Here is a 7,985-nt window from a genome sequence, read left to right as displayed (position 1 = left end):
TGCAAATGTTGTTGGGTGGTTGACCAAATAAAATTGTCCCTGGAAATCCGTTTCTGTCACCAAAAATACCTTATTTTTATGATCGATGACGGAGTAGCGGTTTTAAAATCTGCCCTTGAAAATTGATTTTGACTATCCGTTAAAAAATTGTGGTTGTTTTGTGCACTAGACTTAGGACGCGTTTGCAGGAGCTCCGGGAGGCTCCGGCTCTGGTACTGTTCATGCACTGTAGCACAGAGCCAGTGAAGCTCGAAATCGTGGCTTCGCCGGCTCCTCCTCTTTTTGGCTTCTTTTCAGTTCATTTTGTGCCTCGATTTCCGAAACTGCTTCTGCTACAGTGTCGCTACAGTATCACAGCTGAGGAGCTGGAGCCGGCAGGAGCAGCGCCAAACGCGTCCTTAGTCTGCGTTTGTTTCAGCTTCTTGAGAGTGCTTCTGATGTCAAAAAGCAGAAAACCAACCAAATGGTAGAACCAGAAGCTACTAAGACGCAGTTTCATTTGTGTAGTACAATTTTCACAGCAAAAACAATTTTTTTCTATTTTTGTGTTGTTTAATATTTATGTGATTTTTGAAAACCAATTTTAGAGGTGCTTGACTACTGCAAGTGATTTTTCAAAACTTGAAATTCTGACTCTCTTGCCCCTCTGTGATAGTCCCAGGATATCTCAGCTATCACAGGCATCCACTTTTCAGCTGATTACCTTTCCATACAAAACATTAGAGTACAAAATTAAGCCTATTACAATAGCTAAGATACAAGCCCACTGGTCTAAAACAAACAAACACCGATAATCTACTCATAGCAGCGAGGCTTGGCGATTCTCCAATCCACAAGCATCCTTGAGATGTGTGCATGCCACTGCAAGTCAGGAAATTTGCACACCACCAGATGTGTGCAGGCCATGGTCAGCACCGATGAGCTTTGGTGAAACATAGAAAATAAAGGGATCTGGTGACACTAATAGTTTGACTGTAGTTTGCATCCTTAGCGCATGCAGAAAAGCATCAAGTATATAAATATTATCTTCTCAAAACCCCATCCACACTCTCATTCTCACCATCCACTCATCATTGTATCTCACCACTCATCATCATATCTCACCACTCATCATCTCTCACAACACCCTCATACTCTCAGTCTAGTCGACGAGGTGGCCTCCTCACGCCCCTCGTCTCAACGGCCTCAAGCCGGACCTTATCTTCAGGGGGGAAAGAAGCAAAGCAGAAGAGAAGCTAGATAGCTGAACCCTGCACACAGTAATTGATCATGACCACGTATAGATTATAAACCTCTGCACAGAGTACACAGTTATCCCACATGAACAATATCGACGAATCACCATCGGCGATGAACACCACCACCGCAAACTAGGTCGACTAACATCAGTCCTGTCCACAAGCCAGAGTGAAGATATATAGATGCCACCATATAAGTTGGGGTCGTGTCATCGAGGTAACACAGACCCTCCTGACACTAATTGCACAGGAACACAGACCGCGTGCCTACTAACTCCCACAGAGACTGGTAGTCGCCTGCACTACTTTGGGCAACGGGCCCCTTCCCCATTGGCATGTGGTGTGTACGTAAGTAACCCATGATTTATGGTTGCAACCTACAAAGTCCTTAATTTGGCCAGAGTGAGCACCTTCCACCAAACCATGTGCCCTCAGAGCATGAGACTCACCCCCTCAGAGGTGGTCTATCCACAAACTCCTCATCCCAACGTCCCTTGGGGACTGTAGTCCCTCTAGGACTCCATGTTCCCACCAAAGGAACTACCCTTGGTGCACTTCGTAGACCACAACAACCTCTCACTTTGGCCAGTATCACCAAAGAATCGGGTTGAGGGCAAGGAAAGTCTCCAGATCTCCTCACATCACCACCACCCACTAGGGATTTACCGCTCCCATTGCATATCAAACCATATACCACGTGGGGATGCGTCGCGTTGAAAGCCCATCCACCATCCACAATCACCAAACCATCACACATCACATATCAAGGCATATATGTAAGTATGATGGAGTAAATGCAAGCAAGCAGACATGCATATATAAGTGCGAGCGTGGAGCTAGGTAATCAGGGTAAATTTGTTTCAATCAAGGCAATCAAGGCTCAGGAAATAGCATGCATCACATATTCTAGCAAATGAATAAATGTAAAGCGCTAGCAATTATACTTTGCAATGCCTAATAGGATTCTCTAAATAAGGCGCTGCCATGACACCTGTGATGTCCAGGAAGTAGTGATACACGTCTCCAATGGTCGTTGTAGCCAATCAGCAGGAGTCTCCTTCTCCATCCGAGGCGCCTTGGGATCCATCCAAGGGAGAAGCGGTCTACGCAAGAAAATGCCAAGAACGGCTACACGAATAAGAACCAATAAACTCACAAAAGGGAATCTGTAACAACCCTGGAAAATCCCTTGACCCAAAAATCACAACTTTCAAAAACTTAAAAACCCTTGTATGGTGAGTGTCATGCTAGGAAAACACCCTAGTTGCACAAGTAGACCCTAAGTTTAGCTTGTGTGAGCATATGCACTTAATAACTTGTGATTTGCTTCTTTATGATTTCATGTAATGTAATTAAAACTTGACAACCTTTATTAAGTAAACTTGATGTTTGTGTGTTGCTAACCCTTGGCTTGAATCCTAGAACCCTAGATGACTCCTAGTGGACCCCACAATGATGTATATGTGCCTGGCAACACATGTATACATGCATAGTTGCTCAAAGGTGTAAATAGAAAATAGAAAAGGAATTAGAAAAGAGGGAGGAAATAGAAAAGGGAAAAAAGCCCAGCCGGCCTAGCTCGCGCCCGCGCCCCCGCTGGCCTCACCGTGCGCGCAGCAGGCCGCGGCACAGCGCAGCCGCTCACCCACGCCCGCGCTCAGCCGGGCGGCCTAGCCCAGCTCTACGTGCAACCATTTGCCCACGCCCGTGCCTTCCCCCTCACAGCCTCGCTGACAGACAGGCCCGGGAGGACCCACCTATCATCCCCATATCCCGCTCTGCTTTACCACCGCGGAGGCAGAGCATCTCCGTCGGTAGGGAATCCTAAGTCGAGCCTCGCCATCCCTGCTGTCCACCCCATGGCCGTTGGCCACGCACACGCGGATTCACGCCACACCTGTGCCCTCCCCTAGCTAGCGCCACGAGCCACTAACGTTGCTGCCTCGGCCCCTCACAGTGTCGTCATCATCGCGAACCCTTTTGACCATCGGCATCTGAATTGGGGAGCGCCAAGGCATCACAAGCTCTGCGTTGTGCCCAAACCCTAGCCCAAGGCCCCTAATCGCCCTACACGTACCCCCTCTCCCTTCCCCGCCGTCCGCCGCCTGCCATGGCCGTTGCGTGGCTATAAAAGGGCGCCCTAGGTGCCCTAGCCCCTCTCCCATGCCCCGCCACTAGGCGTGGCACGCCACCCCAACCACACTGAGCCAGAAAGGAGAAGGGGAAGGAAGGAGAAGGGGACAGAAGGAGAAGGAAGGAGGAGCACCGAGCTCGTCGGAGTCCGCCTAAGGCTGCCGGAGCTAGACGACGTCGATCACCTTCGTCACCGTCATGGTTCTGCCGGCACTGCTTCACCTCATCACGGCCACGACTCATCAATGCCCCGCTAACCTTTCTTCCCTGCCACCACGGTGAGTGTCCCCAGCCTTGCCTTTCCCTCGCCGTCATGGTCATGCCATGGATGTCGCCGTGTTCTCCCCACTTGGGAGGGCCAAGGGCGCCACCTTTAGCCATCGTTGAGCACCGTGCACTCATGTACATGCCTAACGGCCGTAGTGCAACAACACCGAGCCACCTAGGCTCAGGAATGCTAGTGCAACAGCACGTGCCATGCTCGCCATGGCCAAACCCCGCCATGGTGGAGCCTCGTTCTGATGGATCTAGAGCAGTTGAGGTAGGACCCTCACCGCGGTAAGGTTCGCCTTGCCACGGGACATGGTAGCCCTAACCATGCTAGCTTAGATGCCTTGGAGCCATAGGTCGAGCTTGCATTGCTGCTGCCACCATCGTGCACCCTAGCTCCATCGTGTCGAAGCCGTTCCGGCCAACTCTGGTCACCTCCTCGGCGAGGATGGGCTATCGAGCTTTAGCATGAGTCTATGAACCCCATAGTATAGCTAGTTGGGAGGAAAGCCCCCACCTTGACCCCTTTCGTCGTATCTAACCGCCCGTCGAAGTTTTGCCGTGCGCCTTGCCATAGTGTGGACTCCGCTATGGCATTTGGTCATCGGTGTTGAGCATTACGCCTTGCCCGTGACTTCAATTGAAGGAAAGGAGCCACCTTTGGGCTCAATTGAGCATGTGACCGCCTCACCGTGGTCCGCCACCACCGTCGAGTCGCTGCCGTCGTGGCCAACCTCGCCTGAGCTCCTAGGGCTTTGCCTAGCACCCTAGCCGCCTTTGCTAGAGCACGAGGAAGCTACAGGACCCCATCGGAGCCTCAGTAGAGCCTCAAGTCACACCACCATCGTCACCACACCGCTGTGACCTGATGCGTCGTCATTTTTGGCCGCTGCAGACCCCAAGTCCCCCACTTTTTACCCTTTGCTGCACTTGCCGTGACCTCACGATGTTGTAGATGCCTCTAGCTAGTCCGACAAGCCACCATAGCGTGTAGCCAAGTGAGTTCACCACCGGTGAGACCACGGCTAGGAAGGAGAAAGGAGCAGCCGCACCTCGGTCTAGCCTCGTGTGCACTCGTGCCGCCATGAACTGGAGAAGGAGGAAGGAGAGGTGGACGCAGTCCACCCTAGACCGAGCGAGCGGTCCATGGACCCGTGCACGTGTCCACCATGAGCCAGCCCCATGGGCCAAGGCCCGTTAGGAGCCCAAGAGCACCACGTGGCCTGTTTGTCAGCCTGACACATGTCCGGGCCAGGCCGGCCCAACCCAGGCCGTATATGGCCCATAACCTGGGCCTCCGGGCCTAATCAAGACTGACGACTGGGCCCCACCTATCAGTGACCATTGCTGCCTCACCCAATCAGAGGCTACCACATGTCCATTACTGTTTAAAAATCCCTTTTTCTTTTTCAAAAAATGATTTAAACTTAGAAAATTCATAGTAAATTCATCCGACCTCAGAAATATATGAATGAAGTGTCCAAATTTTTCTATAAATGAGCTCTATGTCATAGGCTTATGTTTGAGTGCTTTTGGATCTTTTGGTTTTCGATTATTCTTTGTGAATATCTATAGGAGTCGCTTATCACGACTTTATGTCTTGTTTTCAGCCCTAGAGGAGCAGCTGCCTGAGGAGGACTACGACTACTTGGAGGTCCTTGGAGACGACTAGTCAGCAGGTGCCATGTCCCACCCAACCTCATAGAAACCTATTAGGCATGCTATATGTAGTGGCTAGTGCTTTACTTTAATGCAATTGAACTGTGATAGGATGCATGGTAGTTTGCTTGTGAAGCCTCTACCTTGACACAACCAAACCCCTGCACACCCGCTGTGAGGATAGTCACTCGCTTACTACTTGCTACTTTCTTCTACTCGTATTATATCTGTGATGTGATGCTGTGTGGAATATTGCGTGAATGGATAAGGCACTTGGTGCCAGGATTATGGTAAACAACATGGGGAGATCATGGCATGAGTCTTGGGTGTGTGATGAGGGTTGAGTCAACTAGGCAGGATCCCATGACAAGTCTGTGGATGAGTCTTGCCAGGGGGTGTGACCTGGGCATCCCCTGTGTGAGGTACCTGTGGTGGGTACATGTGAGATGAGTAGATCCCTAGGAGGAGTGTCTTTGTGGGATGAATCCCCAGTATGGAGGTGTTGTTATGGCATGGGGTGTTGGTTATCCCCTTTGAGAAGATATCCTATCCGATTCCCCCTTAAGGAATGGTATGTCGAGAGAACCGGCTCATAGGACCCTTCATGCATACCACTCATTCCTGATGGATGGGAAACGACATGCCGTCTAGCTAGGGCGATGCCACTACTATTAGGTTGGAAGCGGATAGTGTAGGAAGGTACAGGCTAGCGGCCCACACCCTCCTAAGACAGCGTGGTAACCTTGGTGGCCTGGTACTACGTCTCACAGTCTCAGCGTGCTGGTGGAATCCGGAGTGCCTCAGGGCTGAGTGGTAGGGTGGAATAGTACCGGTCAGAGGGTAGCCCGGCATCAGCCTAGACGATGTACATCATCGATGATGCCAATCTTATGGTTCCAGGTGTACACGCTCTATAGAGTTGATCGATCTATACGTATAGCCATGTCCATGGTTATGGACATTCATATGTTCTACGCTTCACTTGATTAGAGAGAGGTGTCCTTTCTTCTCTTCCCCCTGGATTTGTTGGTGTTCTGGCGAGAGCCGATGAGGCAAGGCATGAGAGGGAGTCATCCTTGCCGCCTAGAGAGCGAGAGTGTGGTGAGATGTGTGGGCTAGGATGGATGGATGCGTGGGAATGATGGGTTAAAACTTGATGAATTATTATTATTAATATTGACAACTCGCATAGGAAGACCACAGCCAAATATAGGTGTTTGCACTACGTACCCTTGCATTCCACTTACCACAAAGCAAATGCAATGCATAGGGTGGGAGCCAGTGGCCATTGCAAATCATACTAATAATTGTATAACAGGTGAGGAGCCCGAGTACGACTACGTGGGCGATGGTTAGGAGGACTAGAGGTCTCGTTCTTTGCTCAAGTTGGTCAAAGAAGTTGGAGTCTACGCCCATGATCATGCCTTCGGATGCTGTTCAAGGTGTTGTGTGCTCTATGTGATTCCACCAAGTGGCGATGTAATAATGAGTAAACCTTACTATTGACTCTCTAAGATAGGTATTCAATGTATGCACTGTGATAACGACTAGGATTCAGTAATGTGATGGCATGATCTTTGGGGACTATCGCATTATTGTTTGTATCTATGGATTTCCCTTCGTGGAAATCATGGATCGCTACAGAAACCTAACCCAAACTAAGAACAACACTGAAGAACGAAAATGACTGAAGAACGAACACTTGACAAAACACCATGCAACAAGGCTAGCCATCACAAAGTGAGTCCATTTCCTAGGGCTAAAAGAGAGCGAAGGAGAAAGTTGGCTAGGCATAGAGCCCAAGTCACATCCTCGATATAGAATATTGGTCGATTGGGTCGACTCACATGGTTTCAAGAACATGACCTTGACCTTACCTTCGCTAACTAGAAGTGAGAGTCCATGGTCTTTGATCCAATCGTCATGGCAAAGGACGGGATTGAATAGAGCAGACCAAGAGGGAAAGGGAAGTGGTTCCGGGCTCTCTTGATCCACACGTCATGGTAACCGATGGGAACCAAAGAGAGGGTGGAACAGGAGGGAGAAGAGAGGGGCAGCGGTTCGCTTTATTCCAACCCACACGCCATGGCAAAAAATGAGGCATTGGAAGGAGCGACGCACAAGAGAACGCGAACACCCAAACTACTCATAAGGTACCATGACCTACATGCACTAAATGGCACCAAGACATCCCTAGGGGTCATAGCAGTGCGGTTGTCACCGCAACCACAAGGACCTAAGGGTGCTATGGTCTAAAAAGGTACAAGCATATGAGGGGCTCGAGCATGAAGGATCAAAGAGAGGTGACAAGATCACAATATAGGGATATGTCAAGTCCCGGGGTAGAAGGTTCCTGATCGAAGGACCCCCCGACCGACCCCTCTAGGATCGCTCGAGGGCTTTAGGGGCTCGGGGGCTCATGGGGCTGCTCATAAGCCTTATGTGCCACATGCCTTCACCACTAGGAAGCCTCTAGAAGGCGCACCTAGTGGAGGCCAGTCCAAGCTGACAAGATCTAACAGTCCGAGCGTTAGAGCACAGCAGCCAAACGACGCCCACGGCTTCTCCAGCTCCACGACAATGCTAGGGTCCATCCACGCTATGGTAGCACCCTCCTGGACTCCGGTGCATGTAGACCATAGACTAAACCCCCCAAACCATCATGTACCCAACCTACCTCGATAT

This window comes from Miscanthus floridulus, chromosome 15 (assembly GCF_019320115.1).
Source record: "Miscanthus floridulus cultivar M001 chromosome 15, ASM1932011v1, whole genome shotgun sequence".
NCBI lineage: Eukaryota > Viridiplantae > Streptophyta > Magnoliopsida > Poales > Poaceae > Miscanthus > Miscanthus floridulus.
Note: the sequence above shows the minus strand (reverse complement) of the source record.